Source organism: Apteryx mantelli, chromosome 1 (assembly GCF_036417845.1).
Source record: "Apteryx mantelli isolate bAptMan1 chromosome 1, bAptMan1.hap1, whole genome shotgun sequence".
NCBI classification, from domain to species: Eukaryota; Metazoa; Chordata; class Aves; order Apterygiformes; family Apterygidae; genus Apteryx; species Apteryx mantelli.
Window position 1 is genome coordinate 129,852,387 of NC_089978.1, and position 21,271 is coordinate 129,873,657.

A 21,271-nucleotide genomic window follows, 5' to 3' on the forward strand; every position below is an offset into this window, starting at 1 on the left:
AGTAAGATTCTTCAGGGACCTGTTGGTTGGCTAGGGAGAAGTGGGAGCCATGCTACATGACATCTATTTATTTTATGTATTTATTTATTCATTTTATACTGAGAATGCACTAATCTTCAAAATTTCAACTTCTCAGAAGCTACAAAATACATTTTCCAGTCTTGTTGACCTTGTGGCTTTGTGGAATCACAGCCTGATATATTATCTTATAATCATATTACATACCTGAATGCTGCCTTTCATCCATTCCCTGGCATTGGTTGGTTATGATTCACATGAAATAAATACTGATTGGATGGCATTTACACACTATGAATCCTGACTGGCTACATACTTGAGAGCATGAAGGTCACCCACTGAATTGTTTTGTGTTTCAGTCAATATTGTCCCATGTGCTCCAGCAGCCCTGTTTTCAGAGAGCATTATCTAATTGAAAACCAAATCCCTGCATCAGAATGCCAGCCACAAAGCTCATGTGTGTCCCTCCCTTTCTCTGTGCCACAACCACTCAGAGTTGGTGTTAATGGCTCTCAACTTTAACAGAAAAAATAAAACAGGAGCCTATTTGGCCACTCTACACAGAATAGTTGAAAGCTGGAACGGCAAAGATGAAAGGGGAAGTATGGTTTCTAAGGAGCTGGAAAAAAAGTGGGAAAAAAGAAGGTAGTAATAAAGCATAGTTCCATGCATATTCAGGCAAATCTTTAAAAGAAAAAGATGTATGTGTTTGTGCTCTTTTTGTGATTGCTTTTCAGTCCTACTCCTGTGTTGTTTTTTGGGGGTTTTTTTTGTTTGTTTTTTTCCCCAGAAAGAACCCTAATGTCACAATTTGGGAAATGTTGCTAAATATCTGAAGAAAGCAAGTTCCATATTGTATATGTATTTGCACTCAATCCTAAAAAACTTTACTGCTTACCATTAATGCATGTCTATTTCTTCCCATCAAAAAGATCCCAAAGTGCCTTAGAAGTACATCAAAGCTAAAATTTCCACAGTCAGTATCACAGCGACATTTCTGGGGATCCATGACTTATGCACAATTATGCAGGAAGCCAGGGGCAGAACTGAGCACAGAACACAAGCCATGAGTGCTAGTTTCAGTGAAAGACCACTGAGGGTCACTTGCAAAATGGCCTTTAACTGTTGAGCATGTGAACATCTAAGAGGAGTGATGAACCCTCCTGAAGATCTGCCCACATACTCCTGCCTGGGCTGCCATGGCTCACCACTGTGCTTTGGCTAACCCTACCTCAGCTCAGCCAAACCAGTTGCGTTCCAACAACTGCCACTCAACTTTTTCCCAGCTACAGCCAAGACACGGAGAAAATTACAGAGAGGAAATTTAACCATCTTCTCTGATTTTATCTGTGCAGGGGTAAAAAACAGTGAGCCAGAAAACCCAGATGATCACATAATTGGTTATTGATGAGCGCCAAGGGCAGCAGCAACTGCTTGCACTGATAGAAAAATCTCTGACGGTGCATGATGTCAGCATTGATCTGCTTTACCAACAGAAAGAAACATCCTTCCTGCTCAGGGTCAGGACACTGGAGACAATTACCAGCAAACACAGAGCAAGGAAGGGCTGATCAGCAAGTAGGGCTGATCTGCCCTACCAAGAAATGCCTGCTGCTTTCTTTGCTGATGCCACTATATCGCTATTAAGATAATGTCTACAACAAACCTGCCTGCCTTGTGCTACAGATGAGGGGGCTAAACATCCCGATGGAAGGTTTTCCATCAAATCAAACTCTGCTTATTCACAAATGAAAAAGGACTTTCCCAGAATTTACACTCAAATTCCAAGCAGCTGATGGGGATTATAAAAGCTCCAGAAAAACAAGTGCCATCAAGCAGTCCATGTTTCAAAACCCTGCTCTTTGCGCTTCTCTGGTGAACTTTAATGGCACAGGCCTGGGATTCTTAAACTTGCTCTTCTCTAACTCTTTATCTACCACCACTTTGTTCTTTCTTTCCTCTTTCCAACCCCCAGTACCTTATTTTATTTCTCTACCCTGGGTCATTCTATCTCTGTTTTTCCATCTGTCTCAATGCACGGGGGCTCTTTCCTTCCATGCCCACTTGTGGCTCTGAAAAAAGGCAGAATCACTTCCCCACCTCCTTTTCTGCATCCATTTCCTTTGGTTAGCTCCATATGTACCATCCCTCTCCTTGCTTTTTCTTTCACTCTCTACAGACACATCTCTTTCTTCCTCCACATTCACTCCCTCCGTCTTTCATCCTCTCTTTTTCCATCTGCCAATTCCAAGTCTGTCTTTTCCTCTGTCATTCCAGTTCTTCTCTTCCCTGATGCCATTTCAATTATTGGCTGATTCTCTGCTTGCTTTTCTCTCTCTCTCTTTCTTTTCCCCTTTTCTCTCCCTTGGGGACTCAGGCTTGTCTCTCCCCATTTGTTTCAGGGATGTTGTTGCTGTGGGTTTTTAGACATTTGCAGGTTTGTTTGTTTTTTTATCATCACACCCCTCTCTTGCTGTTTAGCTGCTCGTCACTTCACTTTCCTCTTCCTGCCTACCCCAGCCAGACCATCATTACGTCCTTTCTCTGTCTCAGCCCATCATTTCCCACAGAGGCCATCATTATTAACTACGCCGGGAAATGTATGAACAGCAGTCATCAGGGTCAGCAGGGCTCCGCTTCAAATTGATGCAAATGAGAAATGGAAGTGGCACAATAGGCAAGGGGAAACGCCAAGTGGAAAGGAAGCAATGGCACCTCGCATACTGGCACTGAGGAGGAAGACCTGGCAGCTGAGCTGAAGGGTCTCCAACACCCACACCCTGACAACTGCACCTTAATTAACAGCCCCTATTGAAAAGCTGGCTGCAGCCAGAGAGTGTGAAGGATTCTCAGTGATCCAGACACTGCCTGTTGCACTGTAGCTCAAGCCTCATTTTATAGAAACACGTCTCTGTCAGCCTCCTGACATCTTCAGGCCAGACAGAAATTCCTTTCAATTAAAGAGCTTGCAGGAGGATCCCATTACTGTGGCAGGTATCTCAAATGCAGGAAGGGGGTGGAATGGCTGCTGCCGGCATGACTGGGGGGAAGGAGGAAGCAGGCTATGAATATTGGTTTCTGACATCAATATGGGGAGAAGCGTAAGTTACCAGTGCGGTGTGGTGGTGGGAATTGGGGAGAGCATCTCTGACACCAGAGGAAAGGAGGGTTCTCCTCTAGATGGAGGGGGGGGGGGGGGGAACTGCATTGTGGCATGGTGGGGCATGGCCCGTGACAACCAAAATCGATGGAAACTCTTCATATTCATGGGGAGAGGAGGGGCTTATTCTTCCTGCTGTGAAAGGTGCTTTGGGAAGTGGAGAAGGGCAGAGCACAGGAGGCCTTCACTGGCTGTGAGGCTCAGTCTTTAGGCCTGATCTGCCTGTAATCCCACACCAGCTAAGCCACGACAAACATTAGTGCTTATTTAGTGAGCTCAGGGAGCTACCGGGGGAGATTCAGTCTTGGTGCCCTTAAGGATGCTGTTTGTGAAAGGCTTGTATGCAGGTTTCCTGCTGCTGACAGGCACTTGGTAGGAGAGCCTTTTCACCCTGTGGGCTCTGAGCTCTCTCACATCTGCAGCTCTTTCCCTCTCCTGAACTTCCACTTCTTGGCATGAGATGGGGCTCCAGCAACACTCCTGTCCTGAACACGACATTTAAAGGACAAAGCCTTTGGAGACTGCCATACCCACCCGGGGAACAGCATCTTGAGAGAGCAAATATCCTTATTTTCTTGTACAACACCTCATCACAAGCTGCACTTTCTTCCAGACACTTATAGAAGGCTGTATGGTTTTATTAACCCCACTTCTCCCCATTTTAGCAACTTTGAGAATTTAAAGTTACCTTTAAAAATGGCCTTCAGAACACTAAAAAATGCATGTGGGAAAGTATCATCTAAAATCACTCAAACAACCTTGTCTCTGCTGCCTTTCCCCACAGGCATCCGTTAGTTATTGCCTGCATATAAAACAGGGAGGCTTTGATGGAAGAGCTATTGACAATGGAATCTCACTCCCTTTTCTTTGCCTGACTGGGAGAATTCTGGAGAGGAAAGAGCCTACCTTAAAAATCGTCAGAAAAAGGACATTCAGGTAACACAGGGATTGCTTTGGACTTGCCCATGTGTTTCTATGCTACGCCTGCACCTCTACTAGACTGATGTCTAGAAGACAACAGCTAGGATGTGGTCTGGTCTTTGGGTTTGCAGGCCAGCCAGCTAAATGACTAACCTTTGCTAAGGTTAGTATTTTGACAGTACTTTTAGATTCAAAGTCACTTTTGGAAAATCTCTTCTGGACAATTATCCTGAATATAGTCTTTTTCTGTGGATTTATTTCCAGCATCTTAAAGATGATCCACACAATTTGCCATAGTGATGTGAAGACAGGTCCAAGTTGATCCTGTTTATAACCTTAAGTTTGAATTTCCAAGCTAGTGTTTGAGACTGGGAAACTGGGAAATTGCAACATTCCTTCCTAGATTTACTGACTGAGTATAAGCACTAGATTTAAAAAAAAGAATTAGCCAAGGGAAAGACAACATACAGGCAAAATGAAGGGATGGGATGGAGATCAGAGAAACAAATAAGATTACAGTCACAAGGCAAAGTTCATAGTACACCTGGTTGTTATGCCATTTCCGTATTCATTAGTAGGCTGGACAAATGCCACTTCCCTGTTTAGGTACAATTCTCTGTTTTCTGTACATTGGCATCCTGGCCAGGGAGACAGTAAAGTTTGAAGAAGTCTTGAGGCCTTTCTGAACTATATGAAAACAACTTTGATTATATAACTAAATGAGCTCTCTGCCCCCCCCTAATCCCCCCAGTCATCAAAGTCATTCTTGTCAAAAGCAACTGATTAAAATGCAATTGGGACTTATAGATCAAATTGTAAGAGGAGAAATTGCTGGGAATATGTTCTACACCTGAAACCCAGCTCAGTTTTTGATTCATTCTATCCTTCAAGCTCTGTAATCCAAGCTTTCCAGAGAAACTGTTTGCTAAACACAAATTAAGAATGCAAAGTTTGAGGCATCTGGGCTACATTTTTTCTGCAGGAAGTGTTTTGAGTGAGCAACCTTAATCCTCAAGTGATTGGTTTCCTGATACACACACTGGTAGTGTTAAGCCCACAGCCACACCCCTATCATTTTTATTGTAAGTTAGGCTAACAATATGGGACATTTTAGCCAAATACGTTCATAACTTTGGAAGAATTTTAAATGTAGGCATTTTTAAATGCCTAGAAGCCAGTGTGTGGGGCAAGGAATTTCATTGTGGTCACACTGCTAGTAGGAAGTGAGCTGCAATAATGAAATATTTCTACATTTCCATATATATCCAAAACTAGTGAAAAACATTCACAGAGAATAACCTATTCAAGTAAAGCTGGGGATTTAGGCCAACAGGCATGTGCAAATTACAACAAGTCATAAGAAAAGTTAGAAAAACATTTGAGTGAAATCAATCCATCTTCTTGAGATGTTCTCTTTGTTCAACACCTCAAGAGTAGTCTGAAACATTTCTGGACACTTCTAACTTGGTATAAATTAACACAAGTGTTTTTTTCAGACTGACCAAGTTTGGCTGAGCAGACTGGATTTAGAGATGGATTAAATATGGGTATGTGCCAGGAGGCTTGTTACAACTTCATCTCTCTGATGCGTGCAAAAGTCTCTTCAAAAGGTATAGACGTTTGGCTTTCCATTTAGAACAGAGTACACATTTTATTTAGACTACAACAGCCACAGGAGTAACAAGGAAAAGAACTTTATACAGCAAATAGCTGACTAGATTGTTCACACACTCTCACATTCACATGCAGATGATGTTACTCGTCTTCTGGGATATGAATAATGCCATAAATGACACACACACACGCACACAGAGAGTAGTTTCTTAAAAGGGATTAATGCCCTAAATGACATGCTCTGATACCAAAGCAATGTTCAATCATTTTTTTAAAAGGCATTTGATTTACAAACAAATTGAGTTCCCCAAAGAACCTCAAAATATGTCAAATCAGCTGTCACATAAGGGAGGAAGGAGAGCAGAGACAGATAGAGAGAGATGAATGGGGAGGAGGAGCTTGGGGTAGGATCTGCTAGTACATCACATACCAGATAGAGGAGGAGTAAGCAGGGAATGTAAATGCCAGCACGTCCCTAGTGACCACTCAGTTCCAACAAGAGAAACAGGGACTTCAGCTCAGTGACTCAGCTAGTGTTCACGTGGAGAGAAACTCTCAGCAACTCAAGGAAAGCAGAGGGCCCCTGGAGGCTGTGCATAACTCAGCATGACTATGGTTCTTTCTAAGGAGGCTGTAAAACTCTTTTGGGGCTGGGGAAGCACCAAAGAGGAAGAGAACTAAAAAGAAAGTAAAACAACCAACCAACCAACCAACCAAACTATTTCTTCTGAAAGTCTGTGCAAACCAGGAACATCAGAGTTTTAGGAAGTCTGGGTTGACTGAGCTGTGCAGGAAAACCACAAGGCACTGTATTTTGCTCTGTGCCTGGTGCTATTCCAGCCTTATAGTGGGAGAACTACATGAGGGGTGCTCCAAGGTAGGAGTGAGGGGTGCTGTCACAGCTAGGTGTGGAGAACCCTAGGACTGGGAGAGCAGGAAGGGCACAAAGCTCTGGTCTCGTCCTCAGAGTTGCCCAACAACAGGGAAGTGAGCTGCTACAAAGACAAAAGGCCTCTCTTTTTGCTCTGGCAGAACTTCAAAACCCTTTCACCCAACATCCTTATGACACCATAAGCTCAAAGGTGCATGGGACCTGTGCAACTTCTTCTTCAACCCCCTGCCCACCTGTAGCGAGTTTCATGGATTCTGACCATCCCCTTGTCTCTTGTGCACAGTGACTAAAAGCCAGTGACAGAGGACCCGACACTTCATTTTTGCAAACAACCTCTGTCAAACTGTGTCCTGAAAAGCCCCTCTCCACGGCATGGAGAACATCCCTCTAGAGCAGCTGTTGGCCATTTCCATGGACAGACTGGTTTGCCCCAAGAGAGCAGAGACAAGGCTGTCAAAAACGGTGCCACCTACAATCAACATCCTACTCCCATTTCAACCTGCCTTGGAGGGGAGGTTCCCTCACTCAGCCGGGAACAGGCTGAAGTGAAAACGCACAAAGTTTAGCAATACCATCAGTGACAGGGCACACACTGCTATCTGCTGAATGATGGTTTCTTAGAAGGACAAAATATACACATGCCAATCTCAGCGGCACCCCACTGAACTTGACACTATGAGAACATAAATCCCTCACTCCTGGATAAGGCAGGAGTGCCTGATGTGCCAGAGTGAGTGGAGAAAGTTGTGCACCAGACCTCACCTTAGCTGGAAAGAGAGAGGCACTGGCAGAGGTAGGTTTGGTCGGTGCTGGCAGCATCCCGAGGCCTCCCACACAACTAACTTTCTTGCAGAAGAACACACAGTCCTTAGCTCTGGTTCCCAGGCCCTAAAGCAATCATGTTAATGGCTGATTTATTTAACACTCACCAGTTCACTGGAGCTGGCCCTGCCCAATGTAACCTCCCTTAACTACCCACACTGCCTCTAGTCTGCTCTGTTGTGGTTTCACCACAACTGGCTAGGCTTTCCCTCATGACAGGACACAAAGTGTTAACAGCCCATTACCCCATTCAGCTGGATGGGTTAGATGTAATTCCTGGCAAATAACCAAGAAAAGCTGACTTCCCTCTGAGTCCAAACCCAAGAATTCTCAGCAGAGGGCAGGATAGCAGGGAGTCAAACCCTCCCCTGCCAAGGAAGAAACTCAATCGAGTATGAAGAGTGGGACTTGACTTCTGGACATTCAGGCTCCAGCTTATGTAACAGCCTAGAGACTGGAGAAACACCCTCACTTCCAAACACACTCACGATTCCCAGACTGTCAGGAGTAAACCAGACAGGGGCAACCCCTGGCTGCTTTTAAAACATTTCTGCATTGATTCCTCCTTGAGGTACAAAGCAGTGAGATGAAATCTCCTCGTACTCAAGCCTTATTTTTCATAATTATGCATCTTTAGTGTTTCATAACGACCAATTTAATCACTTTTGCCGTTTAGAGGGCTATAACAGCCAATCATGGTAATAGGCTTGGTATTTGGTAGGAACCATTTAACGCCCAAGAGCCCTTGTTCTGAGCCACTTGACACCACTTAAGTTTGACAGACAGACTCTCATTAGTACAAGTTGCAAAACCTCTCAGATGAAGCTCACTTCTTTTAAACAAACTCAGCTCTGTGATCCCCAAAGTCTCTGAGTGAGGAAATTTTTAGCTCACTTCAGATCCATGCAGGTCTATGGAAATTAATCAGCATATGTCCCTGTTCTGGGGGCTTTTTGTGAAATTCTCTACCTTTCATCCTCACAGTCGTTCTCTCATACCTTGCGCATAACCTCTGCTCCCTCATGGCCAGTGCTAGTGTCCCAGAGGGCCACCTGGGATTACGTGACCTTTCCTTTTCAGAAGTAACCTTCTAGATGAGCTTCTGCTCTGCACTGACCAAGCTACACCTGCCTCTACAGGGACAGTCCTCACAAATCCACTGTTTCTTCTTAAGAACAACTGAAAACACGTTTTGAAACCATTAGAAATACCTATAGAGCTCTGACTACTGCTATAACTACTCCCCTTGCCTTTGCTCTTCCTGTTACCCCATCTTTGGATGGTGATCCTCAAAGCAAAAAATAAAACTCAGGTACCTGAGACTGCTCTAGATATTCTCAAAAGCACACGTGAGTCTGCACCTGAACTCACACGATACCCAACAGATTTGGAGACACTCACAGTCCAACAGGGCTGAATCTTTGCTTCAAGTGAAAACAGAGCATGCCTCCCTACATAACTGCAAGGACAAGCAGTGGGATAGCAGGAGGTGCTGCACATACTGCCTGTCAGTCACATCAACAGAGGTATTTGAGAAATCTAGGACTATTGCAGTAAGGGTCTGCAGGAAAGGACAGAGGTTTTTACTCAAGGATTTAGACAGTGTAAATGTGATGACTTTCCCTCAAAGGACTTTGTGCTCAATGGGCAGGCTAACTACTCAGCGTAACTATCAAGAAAAGATGTCAGATCTACAACGTGTGGTATAAAAACCACTGAGTCTGTTCACTTCTGCAGTGTTCCTCAAGAATGGATTTGCCCTTTATATTTTCTCTCTTTCCCATTATATCACAACCATGGTATATGCAATGAGACTAAAAGTTGTATGCTTAGGAGCCCTGAAAGAAAGTATGTTCATATTTGAACAGCCAGCTCTTGGGTCTCATGGATACAGAAGAAAGCCATGTTTTGTGTCATGGTCTGATGGGACAAATTAGCACCTTACCTTGTAAACGGTCCTAATGACTTCATTGAGACAACTAGGTTGAAAGACAATATGCAGAAGTAAAAAAAGAATCTGTCCGTAAAAAGAACAGTCCCATATTCAACCCTATTTGTAGCTAATGTCAACTTCTTATAAGCCTGCTGCTTCATGATACATGAAACGGTGACCTGGGAAACTGGATGGTCGTTTGCCCTGTATCTAACAGTCTCAACAGACCCCGTGTCTCAACTGCAGCATGTTGTTCCAGCAGAACTAATGCAGTATTTCTCAGTGCCACAATTATAATGGACTCTGTTTCACCAGGCACACACAAACACACACAATAGTACTAGACACCGTATGCTTTTGTCCAAAGTTGAAAAGAGCATTAACCAATGTTACGATAATATTACTTGAAAAATAGCCTGATGTCCCTTAATTAGAGGCTGCCTGCTAAGGTACACCCAGCAGGAGGAGAGTTAAGGTTGTATTTGTAACCTTAAATCTCACCTTACCTGGCTGGCAAGTGCTTAACTGTATAACTTTAATGCGTTCTTATCGGAGCATTTTTATTGAGCCATTATTAACATCAGTTAGATATGATCTAGCATTTCCCATATGCCCCTCTCCCCAGCCCTTACCTGAGCCACATGTAACAAGAGATTCAAAGAAAGCAGTTAACTTAACCTCTGCTACCATTCTCCCAACACTCCTCACCACTAATTCCCTAGCAGCTTCCTTAAACAGGACTGGAGTTTTGCCTGCCATCTTTCATGCCCTTGGCCAGCCTGCATACTGGAGGAAACCCTCCACCGATAATTAATAAGTTCCCCTGGCTCTGGCTTCTCATTAATCTATTATTTTGCTCCTCTAATTACTTTTGTCTCTTTGAGTTAGCAGTCTCCTTCCCTCATCTTCCCTGTGTCTCACACAGGACATGCTGCATGGCAACTGTGATTTTTCTTTGTCCCCAAGTCCCTTACAGCCTCTGCTCTGTGCATGGACTCTGACACCTGTCCTGGCACTTAATGAAGCACAAGCTGGGCTCGCACAAGGAGTCACTTGCGTTACCACATGCCTGTATTTCACCCAAGATATGGCACACACACCTCTGGGCTTCTGAGCAGGAGCACATCTAGGGAACGTGGGCTTCCCATCTCCATCTGCTTCGTCCCCTGGAAATCTCCCAAGAGCTACAGAGGAATCCTCTTCACGGCTGTCAAGTGGTTGTAGATCTCCCCTCAGGAAATGGGGGCACTTACAATTTCACAGTGCAAGGACTAGCTATCTATATATGCCCTGACTTCCTTTCGCAATAGCAGCCTTTGCCCAAAGACTAATAGTCAGCACAAATTAACTTTAAGTCCCTTGGACAAAGGGGAGACAGAAGCAGGAACCAATTATTTATTTGCTTCGAAGATGCCCAGGTTGAACAGAGATAAATGTTGTAGATACAAGTGAGTATGTCAGAGAGAGACTAGAGTTGCAAAGTTTGGAACCTGATCTGAGTTTCTGTAGCTTGGGGAATATCTGAAATGTTGTCTCTTATGCTGAGTTACTCTAAAAATACTTATGCTCTGTCCCCCTCAGACAGCCATAGTTTAAACTGTACAGACAGGCTTTGGACAGCTGTAGAGACCCATACCCCACAATTAAAGCAAGCCTTTTTTCTGGCAGGTACAATATCACTCAGTATATTCTTTCTCCTCCAGTGTTTTTATTTTTCATGCTTACTGCTACATTTCACAACTCCACCATGAAGGAAATGCAAAGAGGGTATATAAGGTTGGTGAATATCAAAAACACATATCAGTGTACCAAAATGCATGCACAGATAGCAGCATGGTGAACATATTAATGAACACACAGCAAAATGCTCACATGTAATGCATACAGCAGTGTGCCCATGCATACTTACACACTTTTTACTGAGATCTACAAGCTTCACAGCAGGTAAGGATGGTGCTGATGGCATGCACCAGTTGTTATTGTACATGCACTAAGATGACCCTCACAGCACTTCTCAGCCAGGCACCTGCAACAGGGCACTAACCTGCAGCATTCTCACTCAGGAGTCTGGGGACTCTCCCTGAGAGAGTGCATTACTGCTCCATCTGCCTACCCTAAACTGCAACATGCTCATCTCCCACTGGAGGCTTCCCTGGGACACAAGCCCGAATAAGGTGTGGGCTCTATGAGCTGCTCAGCAAAGCCTGTCACAGATATGGCCTTGTCCTGCCTCCAGGATCCTTCCACTCTGGCATGACCCTCGTCAATGCCAGGATAATTGAAATCACTCATGATCAATGCCTTTCCCAGGCCTTCATTATCTGCGTTACATGTTTCTTGCTGGGGGCTGTGCTGATCTTTTGGAGGGATGTGCTCATCCTTCAAATCGCTCAAGTCACCTCCAACTTGGTGTGAACTTCAAAGGCCACACCAGGCAGCAGCTCCTGCTTCGTTGGATGGGAACACCCCCCAGTGTTCCTGCTCCTGCCTGCTTTACTCCAGTGCCACAGTAACACTGGGGCGGGCACTCCAAGTTTACAAGAAAGGATGATTTGTTCAGCCAGTGGGGAGGAAAAAAAAAAGACTACACAAGAAAACTCTTATTTTTCAGGTGCTGTTCAGAGTGAAAGAAAAAGTAAGTGAAGAAGAAAAAAGAACAACACTTTGAACATGCACCTCCCATGTTTTCAGTCTCTTATGCTTTTCACCTTCTTCATACAGGGAAGAAAGGAATGTTCTGAAGACACAAACCAAAATGCTGAGAAAGAAGATTAAGGGAGAAGAAAGAGCTCAAGCAGTCCATCGCAGGGCCTACTGTAGCCTTGCTTTACCAAAATAGCTTACTACCTTCAGCTGAGAGACTCCCACTTCCAGTACGACCGTGTTCAGACCCTGGAGAAAAGCTCCACACTGCAGGAGGCTGAGTGGCACCTGACCTTGCTCTGTGTCATCCCAGTGAGCAGGTTCACGATCTCTTGCCCTCACAACTGACTTCTTTGCTCTGGGTCTATCCCTGTGCAGGGGATTCTTTCAAATCATATTTTCCTTACTGCTTCTCCCTACACCCCCATCCCCTACACCTCTCCCTCTCTCTCTTTCTCTCTCTCTCTGCCTCACACACATATATATGCACCCCCCCCACACACACACAAACCCTCCCCAGCAATATCTGCTTGCCAATTTATCAGCTTCTGGCCATCCCTGATCTATAAAACATTTGGCATGAGCTTCCATGCCAACCAGTTGCCATATTTACAGTGATGTAAAGAAGGGCACTGTTTTCAGGGACATAAGGCTTTTTTGCAGTATGTTTCCCAAAACCTTTTACCAAGATCGTCATTGTTATTGTGCAATGGATTGGGGAGAAGGTGGCTTAAGAAAATGAGCACCAGAGAAACAGGCAAATGGGAAGGGACAGCTGCAAGATCATCATCTTGGAACGCCCAGATGTGGCAACACTCTCCCCCCACCCAGACCATGCTCCTGCTATGAATGACTGCACTGACAATGCACAATGACTTGTCGTGACAGTGCAGTGCACTCTGTTCTTCTGCAGAGGCAGATGATGCCACTGGATAGTGAAAGACAGCCCAGGCTGGGAAGGAGAAATGGGAATACCTAGGTCATGGAACTTGCAGGTCATAAATCAGACCCTTCTCTCTGGTAGATTAATCCTTCCACCTTGTCTCTCTACCCGCACCTTAGAGACCCTTTAGTCCAACTCAATTATTTCAGAAGCTTGTATCTGTTTGACAAACATAGCCTCCTGCCAGCATATTTTCCAGCTATCACTAGAGCTGGGATACATATGCCAAGTGGCTTTATCAAGGGGATTGGTGTGGGGGTGGAGGCAGGGTGAGAGAGAGTCAAAGGGTCATGTATGAGAAGCTAGAGGGGGTGAGGCTCTGGAGCTGTGCAGAGACTTGTTCTGGACAGCACTTTCCTGGCAGGATCTGTGTGCTGCAGCAGGTGCTGTCACCCATGCTCACTGGGGTCCTCAGGCTAGGGAAGAGAGTAGCTCTGGCTCCAGTGCAGAATGGATCAGGCACTGAAGCCAGTGAAGCTACTGAGGCCAAATAACAGCATAACAACAGCATCAGTGAAGTCTCTCTCTTTAAATTAAAAAAGGCAAGGAACAGCTATAAGCTACTATCTTAACTTTCCCCTTTTATCAGTATATTTTCTTCCTACTGTGAAGAGAGAGTGAGAAATACACCTCCCTAAAGTGAAAGAACTTACAGATTATAGCTACAAGGAAAAAAAAATGCAACCTTTCCATTTTTTCTTCAGGATAGCTTTCTTAAGGATGTTTGAATTGGAACTATTAAATAGAAAACACTGTGAATTTCCTCTCTCTTAATTCACACTCAACCTCTCTGTATCTCTAGAGACTCAAGAACAAGCACACTTTAAATTATGAGCAGTGAACTACAGCTGTAAATATGCAGCTGCCAGTGGGGAGTATAACCTCCAGATGCCAGAGAAATGGGTGACCCAGTCCTAAAACATCAGGCCTTTGCCCCTGTGAACACAGAGGAGACAAGTAACCAAAGAAGTAGCTCCAAGCACAAGAGACCCCAAACAGACTGTTAGACTCGTTAGTTCAGGTCACTAGAGGGAGACACAGTAACACACACATAGTCAGTGTCTTGCACTCAGTGATACCCTCTTCAGACAATTTGCTTTGATGTAGTCGCCTATTTATAGAGAGGATACAAGAGTGCTTAGTGGCAGGTTTGTGCAAGGAAGCACAAGGATGGTTGGTAAGGAGGGAGGGGTGAGTGGGACAGCATCTACCATGGGCAGTAGGCTCTTCCTCTTTTCCTTCTGGTCATGCCAGTGAAAGTCCGTTGATTTCAAAGTGGATAATTTGGTAAGGTTCATCAGTCTGCTGCTGAGATCCTGCTTACACTAGTATATGGCAATTCCTTTTCCTGCCATCACTAATTATGGAAGATTTTGAACCTTATCCTCTCAGATACTCGATTTTCACTCCTAGCTCCAGCTTCTTTCAAGACTGGGTCGTGGAAGAGGGTAGAAAAAGAAAAAGCTGGCATTATTCCTTAATGTCCCAGCAAAACAAGAGCATCTCCATTGAGAAGCACTGGCCTTGCTTTGAGGGGAGAGGTGGTGACTGTATAGCACTGCATGATATTAAGACCATGCAGTGAACTAGAAAAATGCTGCTTTTCTGAACATGGTTGAACAGTGTTCATATGGACACAAACTAGCTCACCCTTCAAAGCATCATGGAAAAAGATCCTAACACTATAGCTGATTAGAACTGGTACCTGTCTTGGAGAGCTAAAAATGGAGGCAACTCTACCAGGCTTCAACTTGTTGTTAAAGAACAGCATTTCCACGTGGCAGGAAAATCATTAGCTTGGTACAGAACTGTCACATCTCCCCACCAATGGCACAGAAAATGTCACAGCCAGAGATGGAGCAACCACATATTGACCAGAAGACGCCAGATGTTTCCCTCCAAGTGCTGCTGAAGGCAGCAGATTGAATTCCTCCCTGGAAGCAGCCTTATTTGCCTGTTCTCCAGAAATGCCAAAATATACTTGTGATGCCAAGAAGGCCTTGCTCTCCCTCTCTGCCACTGGGAGAGAAGACTGAAAATGCATCAGCAGTGTTGAAGCATCATTGCAGCCCACAGGGACCGGATAGGGCACTATCACTATAGGAGGGATCTCTGTGCAGCATATGTGCCTGTGGGCACAGAAGGAAGAATCAAAGCCCTCCTGTGTGCTGGAGAGAGAAAAGGATTTCAGGACTTAAGTCTATCACAGGCGAGGGGGTGGGGAGGGGTCCTGCTTGTGGGCCATGCAGTAAGAAGAGAGGACTTTTAAAAGTAAAGAAAACAGAGCCAAAGGAAGTGGGAGGCGAATAGAAGCTGAAACAACTTTGGATGCCTTCTGGAGAGGCCTTGAAAAAGCTGAAACTTTGGCTTGTTTCCCAGGCTCTTTGTGAGCTAGCATCCTTCCCCTTCCCCTTCCCCTCCCCCTACCCCCCCCCAATAATGTTGGATAAGATGTAGCTTAGCACAAGAGAGGAAAAGACTTTTCACAAGAGTCCTAAAAAAACCAGGGAATGCATAGGAGGAACAGTGAGAGGTCTCTGTGGTAGGGAAGAGAGGCCACATTTCTGGCAGAGAGTATCTTGAGGAAGCAGGAAAAAAAAGCATGGGGAGTGGAAAGAACCATGGTTAAAAAGTATCAGTTGCCTCTCTAAGTTCCTAAAATACTGGATCAAGTGAGTGCTTTCTAAATCCTAAATTTCCTTATCAGGCAAAGTGTAGAGTAGGATGAGACATGAGAAGAGCTAGTACAGCGACAACACCAAAAAACAGAAAAATAAATCACTCCTTTTCCTCACAACTGTTTCAGTGAGGTTTTGAGAGAGAGTAGAGACAGAAACTAAATCCAAATGGTTTAGATAGACAGAAAATCCCCTTCCCACTCACCACTACCAAGTGCTTACAGGGTTGACTGCAATGACTCTGGATGAGGGTTTTCTGGTTATTACCTTCACTGGGCAGAAACTGGCTTTTCCTGCACAATATAAAGGGCAATAGCAAAGCTTTAAACTTAAACAGCAATGAGAGGCAAACAAACATGGGACATAAGTGTCAGAGGTGCCTATGTGAACGATATGGCCATTTTCAATCTCACAACCTCAGAGGGCTTTCTGCTTCCCTTACATTCAGAGTTCAGCCCTAAAAGGAGACTTGCACGTGCTGAAGAAACATGAATGAGTGAGGGTGTTAGATAATCTGCCTCTTTCAGGTTAGGTTTGATCCCAGTCTGTAGTAATTGAGCCTAAAGCATGATTTTTAAAATCCTTTTCAATATTTTTGTTGTGAATAGTAAGAATATCCAGATTTGTTCACATTATCCTCAGAAATATACAAACTCTTTGAGTCTTGCCAAGTTCTTGTCTTTAAATAACTTCCTATGGCAATGAGTTCTACAGCTGTTTATAAACATATTATATGTATACCATCTCAATTACATAGAGCAAGCAGGCACTCTACTGTATTCTCTATCCCTTCTAAACTTCCCAGGTTATGGTAAATTCTCTAGACTCAATGAGAATTTCTAGCACCCTCCAGGGAGAATCAGACTGGCATATTTGACAAGCCTTCCCATCTCCTTTCATTTTATGCTGTGACATGAAACTTAGGTGTTGCAATCAATACTTATCTGCTTTGCTCTAGACTGGTTTTTATACTGTGATTACCACTGTAATAACTAAGCTCCTTTTTGAGCCAAAGTGGGTATCTTTAGAGTGTCAAGTGGAATTTGAGAGAATCCAGGCTGTTCTCTTCTGTATCAGACTGACTTGCTGTGCTGAGGCCGGGGAAGTTGGACTGGGAATGAAATACCTGGAGTTTTTACACATATTTCACACTCTGTCACTACTCCAGGAAAACTGAATTATTTGCAACTCATCTGGTTATGCAGAACCAGTAAAAACATCACTTGTTCAACCTTGAGCTGAATCCCATGAACATCAGTATAGCTTTGTTTCCATGCCACAGCCTCTCAGGCTGTCGTGACATGCAGGTAGTGATCCCATGGCACCTGCCACAGGCACGCAGGAGCAAGGCCCTCAGGGAGGTTTCAGCCACCATTTCTGCTAGTCTGAGTGCAAGAACCTTGGGACAGGAGCTGTCTTTTTCTTCTGTGTTTGTCTGCCCATGAGGGCAATGGGCTTGGCAGTGGGAGTCCCCGGTAATGCAAAGAACTTGCAACAACTGTCCACATCCACATAGCTGCTAACCCAATTCACAAGTGGCCACTCTTCAGGGCTTCTGTCGAGAGGTGTTTACTGATAAGAATATGAACATACATGAATCTTTATTTTCCTCAGGAAGTTCTTTTTCAGTCAACCAGGCATCTGGCATGTCTCTGAATAAGATGGAGAGATGAGAAATCAGAAATGATAAAGCCTCTGGATTGCAATTAAAGCAGCTTAAAGGTTGAGAGAACTCATGCATTAGCCTGAAAAAATGCCAGTCAAGAAAGACATGAAGTAAAACTAAGGTGAGCCCAAAAGCAGCCATTGCCTACCATCTGTAAACTATCTTACTGGGTTCTTTTCTTAACTGTGTAAGTTGTTATCTTGGTGTACAATCCAGGGAAAACAGAGCATCTCCTAACATCACTGGCCATAGACGGGCAGGCTGCCCATGGTAGCCCACACAGAACCTGTCAGAATGATGAATGATACCTGGTCCTGTGCTGGGACCTTGTTCAGGCTGTGGTGCACCAACTGGAAACATGATTGGACTGCATTCAGTGAGAAACAAATAATCTATGCCTTTGTGGGCCACAGGGCATGGAGCCAATGAGGGCATTAACTCAGTACTAATATGAGTTAATATTAGGGAGAAGAAAACAACAGGACAACACCTACTCCTTGCACAAAGTTACAGAGGGGAGAATCTGGGTTTTGCCCCTTTCAAGAGATGAGAGAGTCTTTCTCTCATCTCTTGAAATGAGACAAGGAAGACAAGAGATATTCCCCAGTGAAATGCTCCTAGTGCTGACAACTGCTAAATGCATGTACTCTGTATCGGAAACCATCTGTACTCATCCTCACTCTAATTGAACAAATGCAATTCAGAGGACTGCTGTGGTCTTTTCCATGGCCTGCCATCACAAACTGCGACGGCAAAAGTCATAAGGTACGGCAGGCTTAATAAGCCCACAGCTGCATCCTCACTCAGAGAGGAAGTGATAGGACTGTGGGCAGGGAGATGCTGGGCCTGAGGTTAGGATCTGCAGACCTGTGCTGCTGGAAAAGAGCTCTGCTGGTTGGAGCAAAGGAGCTAATGAAGCTGTTTGTTCGTCCTCACAGGCAGTGCCTATTAAACTACCCATAACTAGTTCAACCAGGGTGCCCATGTCCTACAGCATAATAACCTGTCAGATAATGAGGAAAAGGATCTATTTGAATATCTGTTCTCCACCTGCTCTGTCAAAAAACAGTTAGTCAATCATCCAAAAAGGAATGGAGGAGGAGAGCAAAGACTCATGTTGTTCCAAGGAATGTCATTTCTGCTTTCATTACCAGACACCGCTTGGAAATAAAGCTGATCTGTACTGTCATTTGCCATCTGAATTATTAAAGTATTTTTCCCCTTACCTCCCTTTCCCCAGGCTTCAGAGCTACAGCCAACAGCAATAGCCACACTTCAGCTATTTCACAGAGAAAGGAGAGGGGGCTTTCCGACGGGTTGCTTCTGGGCTTAGGGACTTAAGAGTTGATGCGAGAAAAATGCCTGGTTCAACTACTCACTGAAGGACCAGGAAAGGAAGGGATGGAGCATTTTTGACAGTGAATTTCTAACTTCCCAGATAGGCAAATGAGTGGGCTACAAGCACTCTTGAGGCCCAGCAGCATTTAACTGAAGTATCACACACATTCCCACCTTCTTTGCATAAGTAACAACACTGCTTTCCCTTTGCATTTGTATCTTTCTCTTCCATTTCCCAGTCAACAAGAAATACATCATTTCTCTGATCCTAACTCAGGCAATTAGCCAACAAACACTATTGATGAAGTCAATGAATGAAAGAAAGAGCAGACAAATTCACAAATCAACTCCTTGAGGAGAGTGCACAAAGAAAAAGTAATTTGGCCCTCTCGCCCCCCAGTACTGGTTTAATTTCACAACCTGTCCACTCAAAATCTCCTACACAAGCTCAATAGCATCATTCTTCCAGCTCTGTAGTCATGAGTTTAACCGCAAAAAGATCCACGGAGAGAGAGAGAGAGAGAGAGAGAGAGAGAGAGAGAGAGAGATTTGAAACCTTTACAACGATCTAAAATAGCTCTTTGAAGCATAGCAGATGTCTTCAAAACTAGCATAAATGAAGCCAAAATGCCTTACAGTTCTGGAAAAGGGAGATTCCAAGATAACACAGATGTTTCTAATGGCAATAGCTTTGGGATAGATTTGGGATTTATATTAATTGTCAACTTCAAGGAAAACATTTACATGGAGGCCCCGTGTCCCCCATTTTGGGACAAGTACCTTACCGGGCTACATGCTGCACAAAGACCTGACATCTGCCTTAAAGCAGTTCCTCTGTAAGCATAAAGAGATAACAGATGGGTTGAGATGGGGGAAGGAGAAAGAGAGAGTGCAACAAGCAATGAGATACAGACTGGGGACTGTCTGCCCTTTATCCTGGGCTCTGGTTGGACAGGAAGGGGGTATCTGGTAGGCTTCACTGTAGAGGGGAGATCTCAGAATGGACCTGATGGACAGTGAGGTAGTGTTGATGGATGCCAACAGACAATGCTTCTGAGACACACAGGACAGGAGAAAAAGTGTGAATGTGCATGCTGGAGAACCAAACAATAAGCCAGGGAAAACCAACACTGGAATCAAAGCAGGGACAGCAGTCCTGTTGTGTATCAGAGAGGATAGCTAGAGTGGAGGTTTGCTCTGAGGAGCCTTAAAAATGAAGAAAAGAAGTTTGTGTCTAATACAATAGAGTAGGCAGTGCAATTGGAAAAAAACACAAAGTACAAGCATGCAGCCAAAGTGATGAGTCAGGACAAGAATCTTCACATTACTGTTCTCCACAATGCATCTGATGTATATCAAATCTTAGCTTTCGTGAAGATTTAATCTGGTATCCCCGTAACTCCCTTAACTCAAACAATGTTAGACTCTGCACACTGAATAGCTAAGAAATGACTCCCACTTGAATACAAGAAAGAGTTAGATGGAAGCAAGGACTGAAAGACTGATGCAGCAGTCAGATGGAAGATTTAGTAAAAAATAAATCTTAAAAAATTGCCTCTTGGAAGTTAGCAGATTGTAAATATATAACTTAATAAAAAGGTGGAGAATAGGTCCTAATTCCCCACAGATCTCAATGGCACAGCCATGTTTAATATTGACAACAGCAGAAGAGGAAAGTCAGGTGCTAGATGATGATACCACAAAGAAATAGTGTTCCCCTTACCAGCTCTGCTCCTCCCACCTTTCCCTGGCAGTCCTTCCCTGCCTTCTTTCTTTCAATGCTTTAAGAAATGGGCCAAAAATATGAACTGCACATTTGGCTTTCAAATGTGTGAAAGCTGAGGAGGACTTTGGTTTGGCTGAATGGATGAGACAGGAAATCTAAGTAGCCCAAATCTGAACCAAAGACCCCAGATCCATGGATGCAGTTTCTGGATGCAGCACTTGGATTGAGCCTTGTTCCAATGTCTCTTTCTGCCCTTCTCCCTCTAACCTGTTTTCTACAACTCTCTACTCCTTTCTGGCTGTTGATTTGCAATAGTTAGCTTGGCTGTCTCTAGCACATAGAGGAAGCTTGTACTCTGTCTACCTCAAGCTCTGTTTCACTCTACACATATGGAAGTATCACAGAACCTTATTCATACTGGGCTAATGAATGTTTTCCCCACCCATTTTAGATGAAACAATATCTGATGGCAAAAGAACTCAGGTAAATTCTTTTTTTCTCAAAGGACATGATCGAGAGGAAGAAAAGGAACCTACCTCTTGTTCCCTTCCTACTGATAAACCTTTAAGGGTGGAACTTCCTTGCAACCCAAACTGCTATCCCCACAGAGTCAGACTACTGAAAAGGATGTTCTCTTTCCAAGCTTGCCACATCCTGGACCATGAAAGGCACAGAAAGGGGGTTCTTTGTTAACAGAAGAGTGCTGGTGAGTTCTCGTTTACTCTATTTTTCCCTGCCCTTCACTCATCTTGCAGGACAAATGCCTCCTTTACCCATCGCACAAAACACAGGAAGACTGTCTGCCAAAGCAGAGAGTAACATGAAATCTTCTGTGTCACTGTTTGCCTCTCCCTTTTAAGGCAAAGCAGTGGGAAGCAAATTCCCTGATTTTGGAAAGATCCTATGCTATGTAGTAT

The 21,271-nt window shown here is 44.2% G+C and overlaps 1 protein-coding gene across 3 annotated transcripts in view; it reads right to left on the reverse strand.

The window, feature by feature from the left end:
• LSAMP (limbic system associated membrane protein) overlaps positions 1–21,271 on the reverse strand; it is a 325,690-nt gene that overhangs the window by 97,239 nt on the left and 207,180 nt on the right. The window lies entirely within an intron of this gene.